The 23056-nt window shown below is 26.8% G+C and overlaps 1 protein-coding gene across 25 annotated transcripts in view; it reads right to left on the bottom strand.

The window, feature by feature from the left end:
* The window catches only part of NfI (Nuclear factor I), a 47645-nt gene that overhangs the window by 23002 nt on the left and 1587 nt on the right, over positions 1 to 23056 (bottom strand). The window lies entirely within an intron of this gene.

Here is a 23056-nt window from a genome sequence, read left to right as displayed (position 1 = left end):
GAATATGTAAGTAAACATATGCCCTTAAAAAGTGAAACTTACAGAAGGTGTAGACTTTGTAGAGTAAAAAAGAAGGCGAAACAAACTATATGCATGTGTAGAGGTTGCGATGTACCACTATGTACATATTTCACCATTTTCTGATCTTTTTCATAAGATATGATTTTATATTTATTTTTACCTTAATAATATTGTTCTTTTACTTAAAATAAATTAAGTAAATAAATGAATTTCTTAAAAAAAAAGTTTTTCTTTTTTGCGCACAATAAGTACTCTACCAAGTATCAGTGGGAAGAATAGATCCCAGTAAATTTTTTATAAGTTCCAATCGCTTTTTTTAATATTTTTTTTCTATATTTCTTAATAAATAATAATCACTAAAAAATGCAAAAAAATAATTTGAGCACGAAAGGGTTAAAGTAATTTTTTATCAAAAATATAAAATACATAAAAAAATCTTGACTTTAAAACATAATTTTTAATAAAATAAATATGTTCTATGTTTCTTAATTTTAATATAATACAACTGAAAACAAAGTGTAATTTTATATATGAATATTTTATTCAAAAGTAGTGCAATTTTTTTTTTAAAAAAATCGCCTGAAAATTTTAAAGTTACTGATATGCAGTTAAAATACTGACCATTTTAAAAATATAACTGAACCAATATATTCAAAAAAATAACGTATATTCAAATTAAATTGACGACATTAAATAACAATGTTTATGAAATGACATAGGAAATATAACTGTGAATTGATAGAGTTACTTATTACGGTAATCTTATTTATAGTTGTGGTATCTTAATCGACTTTGAGCGTAGTTTACACCTGATACAGCTACTTTTTTTTTTAAATAATTTGCGATGAAACTTCGCCTGTTGTGTGAAATCGGCGTTTCATCGGCCGCAGGTCGTTATTCTACATAACACCAGACGCAGAATGCATTTTATCTGCATAGCTAACCGACAGAATGCATGCGTTGTATGGTTGATCAGTTCCGCGTGTAACTTTTGTATGCAATTCATGATTGGGTTTGGGCGCGGAGTTTAAGGGACGCGTGTGACTTGACTGGAAAGTTAATGGGGATTCCCTGAGAGCGAGTCATTTAAGAAAAAATATTATGATGTGAAATCATTGAGATTCCATGAAAGTGGAACATTTAAATAAAGTTAAAATTACACTTGAGAAAGCTCTAATTTTTTTCACTGGTGACTAGCACGAAAATATGTTACGTAACAGAAATTGCACCACATCAAATCCATAGAGCTTTAGCATCAAGAACCCTTTAGCAATATTAAAAAAAAAAATTGAAACTCACATTTCAAATAAAATATGAATACTATATTTATCACGAGATTAAAATTATTAAACTAAATTAATATTATATAGTAATCATTAATTTTGATCTCCCAGACACAAAATAAATGAAAGGTCCATATGGAAACTATCAACTTAAACACTTGCTGTCCTATATAATATTAGTGCTACATAAAAAGTATAAATATTATTTAAAAGCTTTAATCAAACCTCACTTATATTATATTTTATAAAATCTGTATAGCATCTGTGTTAATAATATGCATACTTTGTTGTGACAAAGTCCTAATATTAAACAAATATATTCTTTTAAAATCATCAATAATACAAATAAGACAAAATTTTTAGTCGTATAATCATACAGAAAAATATCTTTCTCATCACAAGTGCGCAGCTGTCACTAATACAAAATTCTACGTAATTTTATTTGGCACAACTGAAATGATAATATAAAAGAATTTCCTTTTATGTAAAAAACATATTTTAATTTGTATAAGTGCATTTTATCTATATAAATATAGTCATATTGATATGAAATCTATTTTATTTCGCGTTCAGTATAAACTAAAAAAATATCATAAGAGATGAGGTTTTTATTTTATTAAAAATAAAAAATGTGAATCAAAATTATATTATATATATACATTTATATGCGTGTTTATTCTATATTTACCATACTATATTCATATATTTATCATCACCATCCTGTCAATTTGTTCGAATCAACGGCAAAAATCTTGGCACGGGAATAGTCGACGTAATGATACGTCATCAGTCGAAATGACCGAAGGAAGACTCAATGGAGCGGGATAAAATAAATACGCATTTATAATTAGATAATATTTTGACTTGGCTATAATTATTTTAATAAATCTCATGATCATTTGAAAAGTTTTATATTTGTGATACTTATTAAGAAAAAGAAAAGATAGGGAAAAGGATCTACCAGATACGATCAAAATTAAAAAACATTTGAGTTCATGTGAGATTTTAACTCAAATCTAGTTGTTATCAACTGCTTATAAGGTATATGATTATATTTTTCTTTAAACATACTCAAATGACATTGAACTTAAATTGAATTAATAATAGTTTTAGATCTTTAAAACCTCTGATAAATAAAGTTATTTCGCTCTCTATTGTTAAAAATCTATACATAATAAAGTTAAATTGTGCTTAGATTTTTATTAAATAAAATATGATTAACCTTCTCGCCATGATACATACGATTTTCAATGATAAATTTATTTATTGTTTTATTAAATGTCGTGATAAATATACTAAAAATAATTTGACACGAATAAAAGTATCAATGTATAAAAAAAAATTAAAATAATATATAAGACACTTTTTATACTAGATTAATAAAAATAATAATACCAAAAATTAAAGAACATTGCCATAATTATACTGAAAAATACAAAAATATTGACCCACTATTCTCAAGAATCAGTAAGCATATCAAGCCTAAATTTAATTACAAACATAAAATTCCTTAGCACATCTTTCTTTAGAGGCATAAATTGAATTTATAGAAGCACTAGATTCTTAGTAAAGTAAATATGTATGAACAACCTTAAGCTATAATATTAATTTAATAAGGTATTTTAATTTCACTCCATAAAAGCTATAAAATGGTTTATAAATCAGCAACTTCCAACAAAAATTTTAAATTATGTAATTTCCAGTATTATTAATTTTGTTTTACGTCAATTAATGAATCGGTTAATAATAAGTCTTAATATTATTTAAGCTTATTTCTACAATCATCTACTCCTCATTTAGATTTTAAAAATCTGCGATATGACGAGCCCATCATATGATAGGCTTCGCGTCGAAAGGGTTACAATAAATTAATTTAAAAAAAACTTTACTTCAAAATTTTTTTTATGCCACTCTAATTGTCGTAATTTTAATTAGTTTTAAATGAAACTTTTTTTATAAAATTAAACATCTCAATTTTGATCGTTAATTGATTTGCAGTCTTATTTCAAAATGGCGACTATTTTTAAAAATAGCTCCGTTAAAAACATCTTAGAGAAAAAAATGAATTTATCAAAAATACGTTATAAGTACAGCCTTGGTTAATTTAAATAAATTAAAGGTTACAAAATAAATTTAATTAAGCAATCTGGACTCAGTGAACTTATTATATTAGCAATAGTGACCGGATTATTGCGCACGTGAAAATTCCACACAGCGAAAATTCTAAATATATGTGTTTGTTTGATCGTCTATTTCTAATTGAAGTGAAAATTTGTGTAATTTCATGAAATATAAATGTATCACACCAATGTAAATTACTAATATAATTAGAAAATATTTTTAAAACATGACATTCTAAAATTCAAATTATAATAACATCTGCTACATATACAGCTTTGACCATAATGATGGGGCACCCCTTAAAATGGCGTGTAACACTTTACAAGTGCAAAGTCTGACCGAACTATTTTATCAGGTAGTTTTAACTGTAATTCTAAAAACTATACAAAAGAATTTCTCGCTTAAATGACCTTTATGTTTAGTTGCGTGATTTTCCCCTTTATTTGTCGTTATATTTTTTTTTATTAAATACATATTTCAAAAATACCAAAAAACGCGAGTGAAGCTAAAAGAGTGAATATAATTTTATTTCAGAATGTATCGGAAATTAATAAACATATTAATTGTTCACGACACGCTGTCCGAATGATTATAACAAATCAAAACCAAGAACTGGAAGAAAACGAAAGACAACTGCCCAGGAAGATCTAATGCTGGTTGCCGACTTTCTTAAAAATCGTCGAAAAATGTTTTTAAAGCTGACTGCTGAAGTCTTTGCAAGCGAAGGGCCGTCCATCTTTTGCAAACGGTAAAAAGAAAGCTTAAAAATGTGAAACTCAGATGTAATAAAGACTGACACAAACCGAGGCTTTCAGAAATAAATAAAACTCGATGGTTACAGTGGGCCAGAAAACATTTTTTACAAAAAAATGTTTCAAACTTAATTTATTCAAAAAATTTAAGAGCAATATTTTTCTTAAATAATCATACTTCTTTAAGTTTTTGCTACCCCTGGTGTAGTACACGTGCGCTGAAGAGTCGGAGAATAATATATTGCAGATTGCGCTGTACCCAAAGTCAAATAATGTGCCGGAAGCATTATGTTCTGTGATTTAATGGCAGAAGTAGAGATAGAAAACCTGTACACTTGCAATGGTAGTATGAATAGTGACCATGTTGAAATTCATTTCAATGGATTCCTACTGTAAAATATTTTCAAGCACAGACCACGTTGCAATCAAATTCCAGTAAGAAAACGCTTCATGCCATACTTTGCGTCAAAGGGTTTGACGTTTTTAGGATGACCTACACAGTCACCAAACACATGGACAAAAGCTGCAGATGGGATAAAAAAAATTATATCCATTCCATGATTTTTTAAGATATAACACATTTATTGGGGTGCCCCATTATTATGGCCAAGTCTGTATATATGGATTTATTAACTAAAAATAATTTTTAAATATATATTAATACCTATACATATAATATAATATTTTTTATTGAAGCTAATCATTTTTTTCATATCATGAATTCTGAATATAATGATAACAAAAATAATAAAATAATCAGCACATAATATATAAATAAGGTTGCTGAATATCTGTATCCATTAAGTACATCAATAGCTTTATTGCATAAAATCTATGCTCTTTAATGAAATATATTAAATATATATAATAATACACATTTATAGATCTAGGCTGAATTTACTTTAAAAATAAAAAAATAATAATTTTAACAATATTAAATTTATTAAAGAGGCGAAATCTTTGCTTTAAATTACTTAAAATATCATCATATATGCATCATTTTGATACAATTTTAATAAATAGTCAAAGCAAAAGTATTAAAAAGGATTAATTTTACAGAAGATTTTGAAAAACAAATAATTAATGTATAGCTGTATTAGTATAAACTATATATAATTATGTAAAGCAATTTATTATATCAATATGAAAAAAATCATCTTCTACTTTATATGAAAATTTGAATACAAAAAAACTCAAATTATTATATTTATTAACGAGACACAGTTACATTGAATATTTTTATGATATATTTGTAAGAAATATTAAAACATATAATAATGAAAATATTACTTTAACGTTATTTCAATCAAACCAATAGTTATTTAACCTCACTGTAAAATTGAGCATTATTCAGTTAGCCATTTTTTATGACTTTTGCCATTTTATTGAGCACTATGGATTAATTCGCTCATAGCGTAGTAACACACGTAGTACATGCACAGTTTAAAGCGCAATAAACATTGTAGCACGCATCGAAACCGCATTAAACATTCAGGAGCACCTACTCGTTTAAAAATAAAATTCACGCGCCATCGCGCTGTCATCGATCAGCTGTTCGACGGGCGCCATTGATTTTTTGACTAATTTATGGCTAGCGAGTGCGCGTCGTTTACGGTCAGTTCTTTAATAATTCATTGCAATTAATTGCTCTCGCTATTTTTAAACGCAAAATCGTCTTTGTTTTCGCTGTTTACGTGTGTACATTATTTAGAGGACGAAAATAATCATTTTGCGACTTGAGAGGCGAAAAGGGGCTGACGTAGCGGTGGTGAAATATCGTAAAATTTTCAGCTTCTCAAAAACTATAATTAGAAACGCGCCGGATAAACAAGCTTGACAGTGAGTCGTCGCTAATAAATATTTTATTAAAGTAATTAAGAGAATGTTTTTTATATTTTCGGTGAAATGTAATCTTCGAATGCAATTAGATCTAGTCTTTTGAAGGGACAGCCGAAGCAGAAGTGATCTAGGGACCTGTCGCGTGGCTGCGTTCTAATTCCGTCGCAGATATTTTGTGACCGCTGACAAGAGCGCGTCTTCTAATTTAATATTGTTGGAACTTCAGAGCTTCTCAAAGGTTCAAAAGCCGATCGAAAGCAGTCCTAAGTGAAAATGTTGAGCAGTGGATCAGTTCCAAGTGTGCCATGAAATGATACTCGTCAAATGAGTTATGCAATTATTTTACACTGCAAAAGTTCAAGGTGGTTCGATTGCAACCTTTATGGAGCTAATCTAACTATGAGAAAATAATTAAAACATTATTAAAAAACAAAGCCTCATAAAAGGCAAATAAAATAAAAGAGTACCTAATAAGATTTCAGTCTAATTTTTATGTAATAAAAAATATGTATAGCTATTCTTAACCTTTTTAACATTTCAAAAAAAATAACTGAAACATCAGCTACTTAATAATTAATATTTTATATGAAAAATAATTAAACTGGACAAAAATATTAGAAACTGTAGTTTCAAAATTATAAAATTAAAGTGAAAGTAACATTTGTTTTGTAATAGCGTTTAAAATAATCGAAGATTTGAAATTTTTTGTTGTATATTGAAACTGACATTAGTTTTTTTATGATCTAATTAAATGAAGGGACACAGATAAAAACAGTAAAATAAAATATGAATTTAATTACATTTCTTATCGTAGTGGTCACACAGATGAAAGAAAATCTAGGCACACTATGATAAGGAGTGACTCATCGATATACATTTTAATGAGTTTTTTTTCATCTTTTACCAAACATTAAAATCCTGTATTTTTAATGGAAAGCGCAGAAAACTATAAAAGTATGTTTGGTACAATTACACTAAACAACAATATTTATAATTAGCTTTCATTCAGAAAGGTCTGGTTTTTTAAATATGGTAATTGTTACACAGAAGTAACAAATTAAAACACGGTGAGATAAAATATAACTCATCGATAGACGCGTGAAAAATCGCAGTTATGCGTGTCAGGCCTGACATTGTGACTACGCCTTCTTCAGAGAGCCTTCGCCACTATGCGCTCAAAAGGATCGACGCGTGACCAAAGCCATAGACGCTGCGTCACCAGAAGGACTGCGCCCCACGGATACTACGCCCTTTATTAGCACTAATAATAATTGTTGTTTTTATATATTTATATAATAATAATACAAAATGTAATCTATTAAATACATATATTGCTACCTTCGATTCACCGCTCATTTTTAGACACAAGAAATATAATTTTAATTTTTAATAATTCGACAAAATACTTTTAATTGCATTTTAAAGATTGATTAAAATAAGCAACATTACAGAGTGCATTTTTGCATTTATTTTGAGTTTTGAATAATACATTAAAGTTACGATTTTTTGGACTTTAGGCTTTTATAAAATAATTTTCACTACTTCAGTGACAAATTTATATATTTTTAGCACAAAATCATTTATATATTATAGTAATGTTTTGCCAGCATATAAGTTTATTTATTTATTATTTATGGTAAAAATTCAATTAGAACAATAGGTTTTAGCAAAAATTAAAATACTATAATAAAAATATTAAAAACACAACATTTTTACTAGTTTCAAAATTAAAAATCAAACTATGCTACATACATAAACTCAGATTTAAATTAAATAAATTCATTTCGTATATATAATAGCTAAAATCAGCATTTAATTTCACACATATTTTATGTTTGTGGCAAAAAAATTTGAATCAGATAAGAATTAATAAAATAATAATCATACGATTCAAGAATCAAGAAGAAAGTATGAATTAAATGAAAATCAATGACAGTCGTCGTGTTTCGTACATTTTTAAATATTAATATAAAATGTATTCTGTTCTGAGACTTATTCATGGAAATCTCCTAAAACTTAAAAATTAACCTGAATATCTAATTTTCTAATTTGTACTATGAAATATTCACATATTAAAAGTGCTGAAAAATAAATAAGTCCAATTATATTACAAATGAAAACTATTCTCTATGGGGAAGATTTATTACAACGACTTTTTCATAATTTAGATAGTGCGGAATTGAGTACTTAAATAATTGATATAAAAAATTCTGATTTCGATTTTAATAATATACATTAATATTTGAACAAACAACTAATAAACCACAACAATGTTTCTCCTTAAAAAAATGTAGTAGATGACTTAATTAAAGATTTTGCAACCAACTGGAAAACAGAATCAAAATCTTAACCTTATATAAATCTTTGCTCGCAATTAAGCCAACATTAACAGAAAGCGAGGATTCTCAACAGCAAGAATATTGGCTAGAAATTTCTTGGTCAGCAAAAATGATATATGTATTATTATTTTTTAAATATAATCTTACAATTTCTGTTTTGTATATATAATACAATATAAATAGTAAGTATATAATATAAAATAAAAATATTTTGTATGATTTTTTTACAGACATATGTAATATATGATACATATAAATATTTTTTTCCGTATGATTTTACCCTTAAACAAAAAAATTATCGGTTATGACTTAAATAATCTTGCATCCTAGGATTCCAAAACAGTTGACACTTAAGAGTCACTAGTATTTACAGAATGACAATTTTTTATCAATTTTGCATTCACCCAACTAAATTAACAATGCCATATACAAAATAAAAAATATTAATACGAAATAAAAAATATGGCACCTATTGTAACGAATAGTTAAAAAAACTCGTCAGCAACTGCGACGCAATTTGAATTATAAAGAAAGGATGGATAAGAGGCGATATAAATCGAGATTAAAAATAAAAGTTATGGCACCTATACAATAGGCACGACAGCCGAGTATTATTTTAAATGGAACAGAATCGTAAAAAAACAGCAATGTATTTAGAATTGTGTAGAAGGGATGGATAAGAGACTATGTTAAATGAGTTTCTCTTTATCCTGCGCATCCAAGCAGCAGTTCTCAATTTTTTAAATTTATAAATATATTGCTTATTTAAAATTCAACACTGTTTGCTCTAATCTATAATACACGCGGAGCAGGCAGCTAATTAAAAAAATCATAAAATTAAAATATCATTATTTATCAAACCAAATATTAATTTTTTTATAATAAAAACAAGGCATAATATAGCCAGATGTATTTTCCAACTTTGCGTGAGTTAAATTAAATAGTGAAATAGATAGCTAATCTAAATATAAAATACAACAGATGGGCGTAAATAAACGAAATTCAAAGATTGCGGTACAAAAAAAGTTCCGTCCCTGGCTCCCGTTTTTAACCGATAAGCGTCGCATAGAAAGTTTATGTCGCGAGATTACATTTGTTCGTTTTATTTTTTTGCAAATTGTATTGCATTAAAATTAAACTATTAATGTGTTCATAAATATTAATATTAATGCAGCACCAAAGTTATTAATATTCAATTAAATTATTATATATCCGGTGTATAATTCAATACGCTACCGCAGCTATTAGATAATTAAAATCAGATTCGCGTTTTTGTTGAATTTAACATATGTTGAACATACTTCGTGCCGATAATAAAATATTGATTCATGCAAATCAAGCGCATTTTTGCATTTCAATTCACTTTGAACAATACAACGGCCGCCGTCGATCAATAAAACAATTCGCAGCGTCGTTATCTCCATCTTCTTCTCGATTTGACAAAAATGGCGACTCAGCAGTAGGCGAAGGGAGCTTCACTCAGCCGAATGGGCCGAACGTGCTTTTATCCGACTTCAGACGGATAAACTGATAGTAAAATTTATGTTCTGTTCAATACTACCTCATATACACAATTTTTATGTCTGCATATGCCCCTGCCACATTCTGCGAGCGAAGGGTTTTATTTCCATAAAAACAGGCCTACTACTTCCCTATATGTTTTATATAAATATCGCGCATATGTAGGATAGTGCTTTTATGTGTTTGTTTATACATATACATACACACGTGTATAAATAAACTTCAAGAAAATTTAAATTGCGCAGTCAAACATATGTGTGCAATTTTAGAATAGTGCATTTAATGTGTTTCGACTTTGAATAATACAACAATGTATAAAAATATTTCCAACACATAAAAAATATTGTTTTATAGGATTTAGATGTATTAGTTTTTCATATAGTATGTCATTGATTTTCTATGATTTGACAAGAATATAAAAAAAATTATTTGCATTTTTACGGTTGAGTTACATTACACATAATGAATTTATTTATAAGTTTTTTTCTGCGTATTAATTAAGTTGACTATTCTAAATATCATATTTTTTAAGGATATTTGCATTTTTTAGATATGAGTTTTTGTTAAATTATATATTAATAAATGATACATAGCAAGTTATAAAATTATATAAACCAGCATAAGCATATAAAAATTGTGCAATGAATCAGAACAAAGTTTTGAACCTTTTGAGGTAAATATTTGACATATTTGATTTTAATTTTTCATTACAAAACTAACCATCATGACTTGACAGATTTTTCCAATACGGTATGATGGCCGTTAAAAAAACAGTTATGATGCACACCATTCCATATATTTTTATTCAACTGTTCATAGCCGTAAACATCCTTGTGTTTGACAGGCTCACTGAGAAGCTGAATGGCTCATAGAAGAAGACCTGACGTTTTGGCTGAAACGAGCAAGAATAAAGGACGCGATCGCGACTCTCCAGGCACTCTAAAGCTCGCAGCCGAAAACTATCGAACATTGATGGAATGTCAACACCGTTTCATTGAAATTATATTTTTTTAATTTTTAACTTCATTAACACAACGCTTCTAGCAACCAGTGCTGGAATCATAAAATTCTCAAAAGGTATACGCCTATACCGTAACGCATTTTTTGTACAATATCATATACCCTATATTTACAGTTATATTTATTATTATTTGCACCGAAAGCCAAAAGAGGCATCTACAATGCCTTTACAATTTTATTGTCCAAAATGCATTTTATTTTTTGTCTGATGGTAAAATATTTTGATTTCACTAGAAGGTGATATAAGCTATAGTTAAAAATAAAGCAGAGGGTATTCGGTCCTGCAAATCCCTGAATTTAGAGCTTGTTTTAAAAAAAATTAAAAGGTTTACTGATTTTCAGATTTTTTCAAAGATTTTTGAGCACAAAACTTTGAATGTAAGGCCCGTTTAAAAGGAAAATAAAATATTAAAAATAAAAAAAAAACTGAAATTCACAAGTCCACACATTTTTAGCTGTGTTAATAAAGTTAATAAATCAAAATACAAATTCACAAATTTTCAAATTTGATGATGGATTTTTGAGTTCAAAATCCTAAATTTAAGGCCTGTTTTAGAATAAAAAATCACAAGCTCACAATTTTTTAGTCTTTTTAGAATATGTTTAAATTCAAACTCCTAAATTTTTGGCATGTTTCAAAGAAAAAAAATTCAGCCTTATTGTCAGATTTTTAACTCAAAACCCTTAATTTAGAGTCTGTATTAAAAAAATTAAGAAATATTTAAGAACGTTCAAAAGTTTTCAGTCTATAGCAAAGATTTTTGAAATGCTTTAAACTTTGAATTTATGGCCTTTTTTGAAGAAAATTTCACAAATTTTTAGTCTTTTTGAAATATTTTTCATTTTAAAACCCTAAATTTACAGAAATTCACAGCTTCAAATATTTTTTGATAAATTTTTGAGGTCAAACATTAAATTTAAGGTATGTTTCAAAACAATAAAAAAAAAAATCACAAATTACCAGCGTTGTTGATAGAATTATTAACTCAAAACTCTAAATTTAAATTTATAATTAATAATATATTTAAATATGTAATAAATAAAGTTGACTGTTTTTAAGAAAAATTCACAAACTTTTAACCTTGATGATAGATATTTTAGCTCAAAATCCTAAACTTAAAGATAATTTTAAAGGAAAATAAAAAAATAAAAAAAAATCCTAAAATTTAGGGTATGTTTAAGAGAAATATTAAAAAATCAATAGTACACAAAATAATAGCCTTTTTAAAAGAGTTTTAACTGCAAAGCTCTAAATTTAGAGCTTGTTTTAAAAAAACAAATATATACAAGTCCAAAAATTTTTAGATTTTTTGAAAGATTTTTGAGCCCCTGAATTTTGTGCCTATTTTGTAGAAAAATTCACAAATTTTCAACCTTGACGATAGATTTTTGAGCTCAAAATTTTAAATTTAAGACCTGTTCTAGAGTAAAATCAAAAAAAAATTACTAGTTCACAAATTTTCAGTCTTCTCAAATTTAAAACCCTAAATTTATGACAAGTTTAAAAGGAAAAGAAAGAAAAAAAAACACTAATTGTTAGATTTTTTAACTCGAAACCCTTAATTTAGGAGCTGTGTTAAAGAACATAAAAATAATAAAGAAACGTTCACAAATTTGTAGCCTTTTGGAAAAAATTTTTGCTTAAAACCCTGAATTTAAGCCATGTTTTGAAGACAAATTCACAAAATTTCAACCATTTTAATACATATTTAAGCTTAAAATCTGATTTAGAGAAGAAGAAAAAATCAAAAGTTCAGAAATTTTCAGTTTTTTGAAATATTTTTTAATTTAAAATCTTATCTTTAGGACATGTCTTAAAGAAAAATAAAATAAAATAAACTACAATTTTTCAGTGATTTGAAATATTTTTGAGTTTAAAACCCTGAATTTAGTCAGTTTTAAATAAAAATAAAAAACAGAAATTCCCCATCTGATTTTATGAAATTTTGTTTCAGCATATTAGAATATTTTGATTTAGATTTATTTGTTGCGTAACTGTATGCACTATTTCACTGAGATTGCACTCGGTCATAACTTTTGTCACAAATACTTAACGTTACAATTACTTGTCTGTACAAAACTATAAATCTAATATTTTTTAAGCCTTAACATTGATTTCAGCATAAAACAATACAATAGGCAAACACAACACGCAACGCAAAATATCACATACTCCCACCACCAACAACCCGACCTTGATGAATTGTCTAGTTGGTCCTTGATATTCTCAACGCCTCATTTTACGTATACACTATACATATTTAGCATTTTATTAGTATTATTTGGCCGTCGACGCTTTTCGCGAATGTGATTTCCTGCAGCTGCAACTCGAGAGTACTCACTCGAGCATTCTCGTGTTACATAAACATTGCACAAATATTGAACGGAGCAGCACGCGGCGCGGCCATTGTAATGGCACTAGCGGGCAGCGCGTACACGGCCTCCGGGCGCCCATTTGCACCATTACTGTAAATATTAATATACGCCGCGTCCCTGATTCGATATCGAACGCACCCGGGATGACCGCATTTGTGGGTCAGGAGCCGTTCCGGATACTGGTGTGGAACCGATGCGATGGGCTTTTACGACCGCCTCTGCGTTCCAAATCCGCCGTGACGTCGCGTCGACACGCCCGTGACGTGTGCGCCGCTGGACAGGGTCGAAAAGTTTCAGTGGGGGCGAATTTGGGGGGCGATGGTTATTTTAAATCGTAAATATCATTCAATACGAATATAATAAATATGGTATAAGACAAAAAACACTATGCACGGACAAGTTTTTTCAATGCATACACATACTATACTTATAAAATATATTTAATACTTATAGTAGCATGCACATAAAAGAGTTGTGTACCACATAAACTTGCTAAGCAATTACCGAAAACATCATAGTGCTTGGTAAGCTCATTAAGAAGAGTGCAAGAGAAGCGTTTTGTCTTGGCTGCGTAAATCAAGAATAAGGGACGCAATCGCGACTCTCTTGACAGCCCGAAGATAAAAATTGAATGCATCGAGAATGCAAAGTATTTATCCCTACATTCATAGTAAAAAGACACTAAGATTAATGTAATGCTAAAGTAAACAGACTTGAACAGATTGTGTAATAAAACATATGCAGTAGTCTTATAATCGTTAAAAAATTGATTTTATGACAAAATCACTACAGACTGTATTGTAGTTTTTCATGTACATATTAATTAATATATTAATCATGAATATAATCAAGAATAAAAAGCATTAAATTTAACCGTTATTAAATTAATATATATATTAACATCTAAAAAAAACTTGCATGTATATTTGATCAAAGGCAGAAAAAGTTTGCAATACCTTTCGAAAATCAACTGCAAAGTTTAAATTAAATTCAAAACAATTTTACCTGAGGGTTTTTAATGACTCATGCTATGTATATAACAAGCTATATAAATCGAATAAAATTTAGTATTTTATTAAAAAATATAATAAATGTGACATTACAGTAAAAAAGTAATAATTATTTTTAATGAACTTAATAAGCAATTTAATGTAAATGTGATTGTTGAAATGGGTCCAAAATATATAATGAGAAAATTCCCGATTTGAGAACGATAATAATATTATATAAGTTTAGCGTTTGTATTATTTTTTTACGATTATCAATGAGTTGAGACGACTGAGTCATGTTTGAAGCTAGCTGCCAAGTCTATGAGTATAAGTGTCAATCCTCAGATGTAATTGATTGGTCGAGAAATCTAGGTATTTAAAACACCCAATAACAATTAATTTAATGCAAATTGCATGTTATTGTTTAGTAATTGCATATAAAATATTCAAAATCTGTACTAACAAAGTAAATTAAATTAAAATATGTCTACACTTATTTTGGTACATTACTTATATTTTTTTAATTAAAGCATATGTTTCTACTTAATAAATTAATTATAATAAAATAAAGCTATAGCTACAAAATAATAATAAAAAAATACCTTTAATAATTTAACACAAGGTATTTATATAAAAAAATATTAGTTACAATGTATATATTAAACTAAGAAAACGAATACGAGATATACTTTGATATCTTTGAATAGTAGTGCTATAACCAAAAATTGAATACTTCAAATTATTTACTAAGAAATTATTATTAAAAATATATAGTACTAAAAAATAACTAACTAGCATAACAATAATTTTGATAAATACAAATATATGTCTAAAGTAAAGTTTTATTGTAAATAAAAATAAAAATTAAATTATTACTTGATTCATTATTTGACATATTTTGTAGATTGCTGTTTTTGTGTATATACCTCTCAAAAAATTCTATATCTATTCTGTGATCCCAGAGCGTCTAATAATACAGTTGCTACGTCATACTTTACATCTATGATGCACTTCTCGGAAATTATCTATTATTTTTAAGAAATTTAATGCGGATTTTAACTATTGATTTAAATTATAAATAAATCGTTATTATATTTAATGTTATAAAAAAATAACAGTTTCATATAAATGATCGTCAGTGTAAGGATTTATTTACAACAACGACAGTTAATGAATCAATTGTTAACCCTATTATATCAAAAATATAATACGATAAAACGGTTCAGTTGTTATATATCATATGTACTATATCACGAGTCACGAGTCTCTTAAAAATCACTGAAATAAATCTTCAGCTTTGACTGATGAAATGTTTTAAAATTGAAATCCAAATATTTAATTAAACACGAGAAACAAGCTACAAAGCTAGAATAGGCTCAAAAACACCAAGTCTGCATTTTAAGACTAGGTGATGCAGATTAGATATGACGAATTCGAATATGAGATAAGCTTTAACTAAAATTTGTTTTAATAACTTTATTTATAAAAGTAAAATATCTCCTTGATAAATACTGGCAGAAATTTTTAATTCTTAATTTTTTTAAACAGTATCAAAAGTTCTATTTTGTATCAAAAATACAAGTCTAAATCTTTAAAAGGAACTAAATACCAGCGTTAAATATATGCCAAGTCGCATAAATGCTCGCATGGGGGTCCGTTCAATTTACCATAAAACTTGTTTTTAAGTCAAATTTTTTTTATATTTTTTTTAAATGCAAATTAAGCTTTTGAACACTTTTTGCTTATAATATTTCTTAGTAGGATTTGTTTTCGCAAAGTTATGCCACTTTTAATTTTCAAATTAGCCGCCATTTTGTAAAAAACTATATATTATTTTTTCATACAGAATATATAGGGGGTACTCAATAGTTCTATACGATACTAAAAATGTAGTTTTAAATCTTCACAACCAAGCAATTAAGAGCGATAACTCTTTCTGCAAGTCTCAAAATGGCACGTATGGGCGTCCGATCGATCTGATACATTGCTTGTTTTGAAGCAAAAAACTATTTTTTTATATTTTATTTAGATGAAGTTTAGGCTTTTAAACGTTTCATGTGTAGCGATCTTTTCGTTAAAATGTAAACCTACTGAGTTATGAGTGTTTAAGTTTTTATATTTGTCGCAATTTTGCAAAAAATTGACACATTGGATTTTGCTAACGATCATATACAGGGTGCTTAAGAATTCTATACTGTCACCAAAATTCAACTTTAAATATGTATAAATAAGCTCACACTGACCTTAACTATATTGCAAGTCTTATAAGCGTATGTATGGTGGGTCGATCGACTCTAACACTAAACGTGTTTTAGAAAATTAAAACTTTTTTTTTTAATTTTTAATTTTTTTAAACGGTATCATAAGCAAATTCGAAAGCTGTATTTTATATCAAAAATTCAAGTCTATATATTTAAAAGGAACCAAAAACTAGCGTTAACTATATATGACAAGTCGCATAAAAGCTCGTATGGGGGCCCGGTCAATTTACCATAAGACTCGTTTTTTAATAAAAAAAATAATTAAAATTTTTTTAAAATGCAAATTAAGCTTTTAAACACTTTTTTCATATGACATTTTTCAGTAAGATTTTATTTTGAAAAGTTATGACACTTTTAATTTTTACATTGCCCGCCATTTTGTAAAAAGAAAATATATTTTTTTTTCATACAGAACGTATGAAAAAAAGTTCTATACGATACTAAAAATTGAATTTTTAATCTTTAAAATCAAGCAGTTAAGAGCGTTAGCTCTTCTGAAAGTCTCAAAATCGCTCGTATGGGGATCCGATTGAACTGATACATCGCTTGTTTTGAAGCAAAAAACTATTTATTTTTATATTTTATTTGGATGAAGTTTAGGCTTTTAAACGTTTCATTTATAGCGATCCTTCCGTTAAAATTTAAACCTACTGAGTTACGAGTGTTTAAGTTTTTATACTTATCGCCATTTTGCAAAAAAATATGCATAATGGGGGCCCAGTCAATTAACCATAAAACTTGTTTTTAAAACAAAAAAAAATATATTTTTTTTAAATGCACATTAAGCTTCTGAACACTTTTTGTGTACGACATTTTTCAGTAAAATTTAAAGTTATGACACATTTAATTTTCACATTGGCCGCCATTTTGTAAAACAATTTTATATTATTTTTTTATACAGAATATATAAGAGGTGCTCAATAGTTCTATACTATACTATTTTTTTTTTAAAAGACTGGCAGCAGTGGTAGGAATCATGTTCATGTACGAACGTCGATTTGCCAAAACTCAAGTTATAAATTATTATAATCGATTTTTCTGAAAACGACCAATTTTTTCGTTTAAATGATTTCCGTTGTACAGTGTCTGAGCTGTTAGCTGTAAAGTGCCATAGAGAGTCGCGATTGCGTCCTTTGTTCCTAACCGTTGCGGCTTTCTATATGAATTATATTTAGCTACGATGACTCATGGAGGAAATCTGACATGTTTTTAATTAAAAATATATGTATGAACAAAATAACAATTTTTAATAACATATGTCTATCATATATCTTATATTTTTTTATTAAGAAACCAATGCAATAATAATAATTAATGAAACATATAAGTCAATCAGAATTTAATAAAACTTTTTCTAAACGATTTCCTGTCTATTATTATACGAATCAGGGCAAATCTATGACCAAACTTATAATCGCTGTTTGTAGAAGGCATTTTTGTTTTTAATCAAAAATAAAACTAGAAGTTCGATAAGACAATCTTAACAATTTCACTTTAAAAACAACAAAAAAATACGTTCCTGTGTACTAACACATGCCGTTATATCCATCACGATGAATGACCATTCACAGAGCAGAGATTTTAGAGCACGCGATGTTCATGTTAAATGTGAATGAATTATTCGCTTTGTAGTTGAAAAAAAAATTAAATCCATCAATAGTGCAACAGGACGAGATATATTTACTGATCCAGAGTGTCACTTAGAAAATAATGTGATACATATCGATTCCAATGTAGATATAACCTATAAATTAAGCAAGAGGTAATAAAACTCTTAAATACATAAAATAAAAGCAAAGTTTAATTGCAGATTTTCTGATAACATGAACCAGATAGGTGCTTAAATCATTTGTGCAGAGGAAAAACTGTTTTTTTTTTTCAATTTTTATTTTAATGATTACTACTGATACTATGTTAATAACAGGTGTTTATCAAAAAGGGTAAGAGCTATAGTTTAAACACGCTTATTTGCTCTATATTTTGTTAATGTTTTTGTAACCATAAAACCATAGATGAAAATTCCCAGGGAATTCAAGTAGTGCTATATAATATATTGTAAATCAAATTGCTTTTTAGATCACATCCGTGACGACATTTCGTTACCACCCTAGTTACCAAAAATACTACCAGATCTATCCCGAGATCCCAGAATACAATCGCTACGTCATTCGATGCACTTCTCAGAACTGATTTGCCCGAAGACGCGTTACTCATCTGCTCGAGACTTTGTATGTGGATTCTCAGCATTATATAGTCTTTAGGGATTAGAGTGCATTTGAAGGATGCATTACGAGAAAGATCACAGACATGGACAGGTGTCTCAGCGGACCGGATTTAGCAATGGTCGTGTCAACCCGGGCCCGGCTACTCGTACTATGGGAACATTTCAAAGTAAGCTATTTACGTCCGATCTCTTTCTCTCTACTTCCAGTCTATTTACGTCCCCCGCCCATCGACACACAACTTATACGCGCTATTATGAAACAGGCGAAATATGCGCCGAGGAAAACTCGTGATGACGATGACAAAGCAGGGTGCTTACAGCTGCTTTTTCTAAAAATCATTTGAGACATGTTTGTTTAAGGTTTTTGCTCGTTAACGATAGGTTTGGGAAATACGCATAAACTGACATTAACAGTAGCTACATTATGAAACTAGGTCTCTGAGCAACATTGCCTAATTTATGAAGACTAGATACAAAACATGAACATATTAACTAAATAAATGTTGGTTGAAAATAGCTTAGTGATTCTACTAGACTTGATTTCTAGTGCTCTTCGAATACAAACACATAACTAAAGACCTAATAACTGCACATTTCCATGGAAAATTTGTGATTGATGAACTAAGAATTCGGTCAACTACATACTTGAGATGATTTGCGCCATACCAAAAGTTGTTATATGTCATGAATCAGGGAAATATTTCCGTAAGAATTAAATCTCACTTAATAGAAAATATACATTTCATAAAAATATCATGAGCTATTTATAATAAAATATGGTCTTTTTAATTAAAATTATTTAAATACCTTAGCTACTATGGAACAGAAAATATGATTTAATATTTGCAGTGTAATTAGAATATTAACCACAAATCACAAAAATGTGTATGAAAGATTAAATTATTTATGTTTATCTCTAAAAATTATTTTAATTTTAAAGATAAAAAAATCATTTATAATCAGTTTACTATTTCATTCAATTCATGAATCATACATATAAAATCATAAATATAGTTCAAAATTAAAACTTACATGATGCTGATAATTTTCAATCTGAAAATGAGCATAGTTTATATTAATATTAAAATTAATAATATTTGCTTTACACATTCGAGATATCAAAGATTAACATAATTGTTTTAAAAAACAACATATGTTAGCATATAGATTAAAAATAAATAATAAAAAAAAACATTTATTTTTACGCTCAGATATTTTAAACATGCATAATAAAATTTTAGATAAAGCTATTTATTAAACAGTTTATTTTAATATCTGAACGTAAAATTGGTTATTATATGTAAATTAAAATCACAACATAGAACAAACATTCCATGTACAAATACAAAAAAAATCGAAAAAGTGCACAATGAGTTACACATGGCAACACTTTCATTCAATAAAATAGATGTGCTCTCTCAGAAAAATAATAATAATAGATAGAGAAAACGTCGAACTTGCAATCATAATATATACAATGAACATATCAAATCATTATCAAATTATGTATATTTAATTATTAATAAATGTGTATTAATATAATGATTTGATATATTATTTTTGAGAAGAGGGGGGAATTTATTAATGCTTTTTTTAATGTCGAATGTGTGTGTATGTGTGTGTTTTTATACAAATATAATATTTAATATATACACATGCTACATCTAACATCGAACATTTAACAGATATGTAAAAACACTTAGAAGAAGTGAAATAAAATAAGAATAATAAAAATAAATAGATAAACTGAAAATGGTGTATACTTTGATGCGCAAGAACGCGGCGATCGTAAATAAAATAATAAAAAATAAACTTTGAGCTGATTCGTCAGTTTTTATAGATTTTATTTGCAAGCATAAGTAATACTGATATTAATTTTAGTACCTATTTAATGCGAGGAAGTTCGAAGATATTTTATGGGATTTTAAAAAATAAGTTTAAACCATTTTTTTCTTAATAAAAATTAGGCCAGCTTACCTTGAAAAAAAATATATATTGCTAAGTTGCGTTAAAAAGACCAAACAGATATTAACACAGAAAAATCTCTATATTCCTAATAATTTTAGTTTGTGAATAAAACATTTGTATAAATAATTTACTTAAATTATTAACTATTAATTATTTATGTTCAACTTAAAGAGGCTATTTTATATGGTATCTTATAACACAAATTTATTATGGAATTAGAGTTTTAGACTATTTTTTGCTTGTATAAAAAAATATTATAAAATAAAACAGATATTTTAAATGAACCAATTAAAGTTTTTCATGGAGTTTTATTAAAAAAAAATATTAAATTCCATTATTTTGGATAAAATATGTTACATCTATTTTCTTTACTTCAAACAGTAATTAGATTAGATTACCAGCATGTGTATTACAATATTTAAAACAAATAAAAATGTCTGGTCAGTGGTATATATTAATTCTTATTATTTTTAAATTATTTTCACTATATAATTTTATTTAGTCAATAACTTTTAAATACAATTTATGTAACAATTAAAAAATAGGATTCCAGAAAAAAATGTGAAACATATAAAACGTCAATTCTACGATATTACTTTTATTTTTTAAATTATTTAAAATAACGAGGTTTTATTGCGCTAATATAAAAATGGAGTAGTAGCTGCGCCGTGAGATATTTTTGTGTTTTAACAATGATAAGAATCGCTCATATGTTTTTTTAAACTACATTTTGAATGACCTAAAATATGACATTTTCTTCTGCAGTAATTGTTACAAATTATTTTAAAATTTAATCAACAATTTTTTTCTTTTAATTTAATAAAATAAGCTCAAAATTAATACAGGATGACCAAAAAAAACGAGATTTCTTAGTGCGCGATTTAACTACTATAGTATTTATTATTATTTAAAATAATAATTTAAAAGAAATTTTATTTACAAAATCTTTTTATCATAATATTAAATAAAAAGATTTTTTAATTATAATTTTGTAGTACAATATTTTTATCATATTGCAAATATATTTAAAAATTATTTGTAATTATATAATCAATTATGATAAAAAAATATATTCAAAGTAATAAGAATTATTTTGATTTATATTCTAATAATAATAAAATGGCGCTTGAATTCGTTCTATTTTTATTACATCTAAGCGCATTATTAATACAAAATGACTTAAAATGTGACATTTTATACTGCAGGAATTGATTATAATTATTTAGGAACGTTTTCCTAAAAAAAATATTAATATAAAACATTTTTTTTATTTGTATTATTTAAAAAAAAATCAATCATGAAATGTTAAAATACACATTTCTTAATGCTTAAGTAATTATAATTAAAAATAACTATGATTTGATGCGTTTAAATAAAATAGAGCAGTAGCTGAGTAGTAAGATTTTTTGAGATTGCATGATTTACTTGTATAAATTAGGGACAATATGAATATATGATTACCCAGAAGTTTTTCTGCCTAATAATAATTAATTCCGCGTATATATTATTCGGAAAAATATTTATTTAGAAAATATTTTAAAATTAATTATTTCTATATCAATACAAAAAAATTGAAATAGCATTTTAACGTTCTTTTATTCATAAATAATGTTAATTTTATTCATAAATGTCAAAAAGAAAAGAGCAGCAATAGCTGCGCAGTAATAAATTTATATTTTTTTATCAATAAAAAAAAATAACGCGATATTTCAAATAAATAAATTAATTTAAAATATTGCAATATATAAGAACGTATTTTAAAGTTATTGATTTACTAATAATTATAATATTTATATAATTATTAGTAAATTATATTTAATATTCATTATTTACATATTTTTTTAATAATGATAAAAATCGCGCGAGACTTTTTTAAAATATTATTAAATAAACTTAATTCAATATGAATAAAGGGTAACTAAAAAAAAAAAATTGTTAAAATCGAACCATGTCTCTTTTTGCATATTTTTATGATGTATTTGATTTTATTTTTAAATTATAAAAAACAAAATTAAGTGTATAAGCTATGTATTTATTTAAAAATACAGTTTTTACTAAGAAACTATTTGAAGAACAGACCTTTTTTAACCCTTTATGTGCTTAGTGCATATAAATCCAAATTATCCCACGCTTAATAAAAAATAATAATTTTAATAATTAATTAAAAAAAATTTTTAAACAAATATTATATAATCTATATTTCTAGATTTTTCTAAAAATAATGTTATTAACCTTCTAAGTGCTGAATTAAATTTCTAAATATAACTCTATAAAAGTTACGTAATTAATCAATTATAGAATAAAAAATAAAATTAAAGATGTAATCCTGACTGTGTATATAT

This window comes from Plectrocnemia conspersa, unplaced genomic scaffold, assembly GCF_051122295.1.
Source record: "Plectrocnemia conspersa isolate PC_06_02 unplaced genomic scaffold, ASM5112229v1 ptg000008l, whole genome shotgun sequence".
NCBI lineage: Eukaryota > Metazoa > Arthropoda > Insecta > Trichoptera > Polycentropodidae > Plectrocnemia > Plectrocnemia conspersa.
Note: the sequence above shows the minus strand (reverse complement) of the source record. Positions and strands in the feature narration are given on the sequence as shown.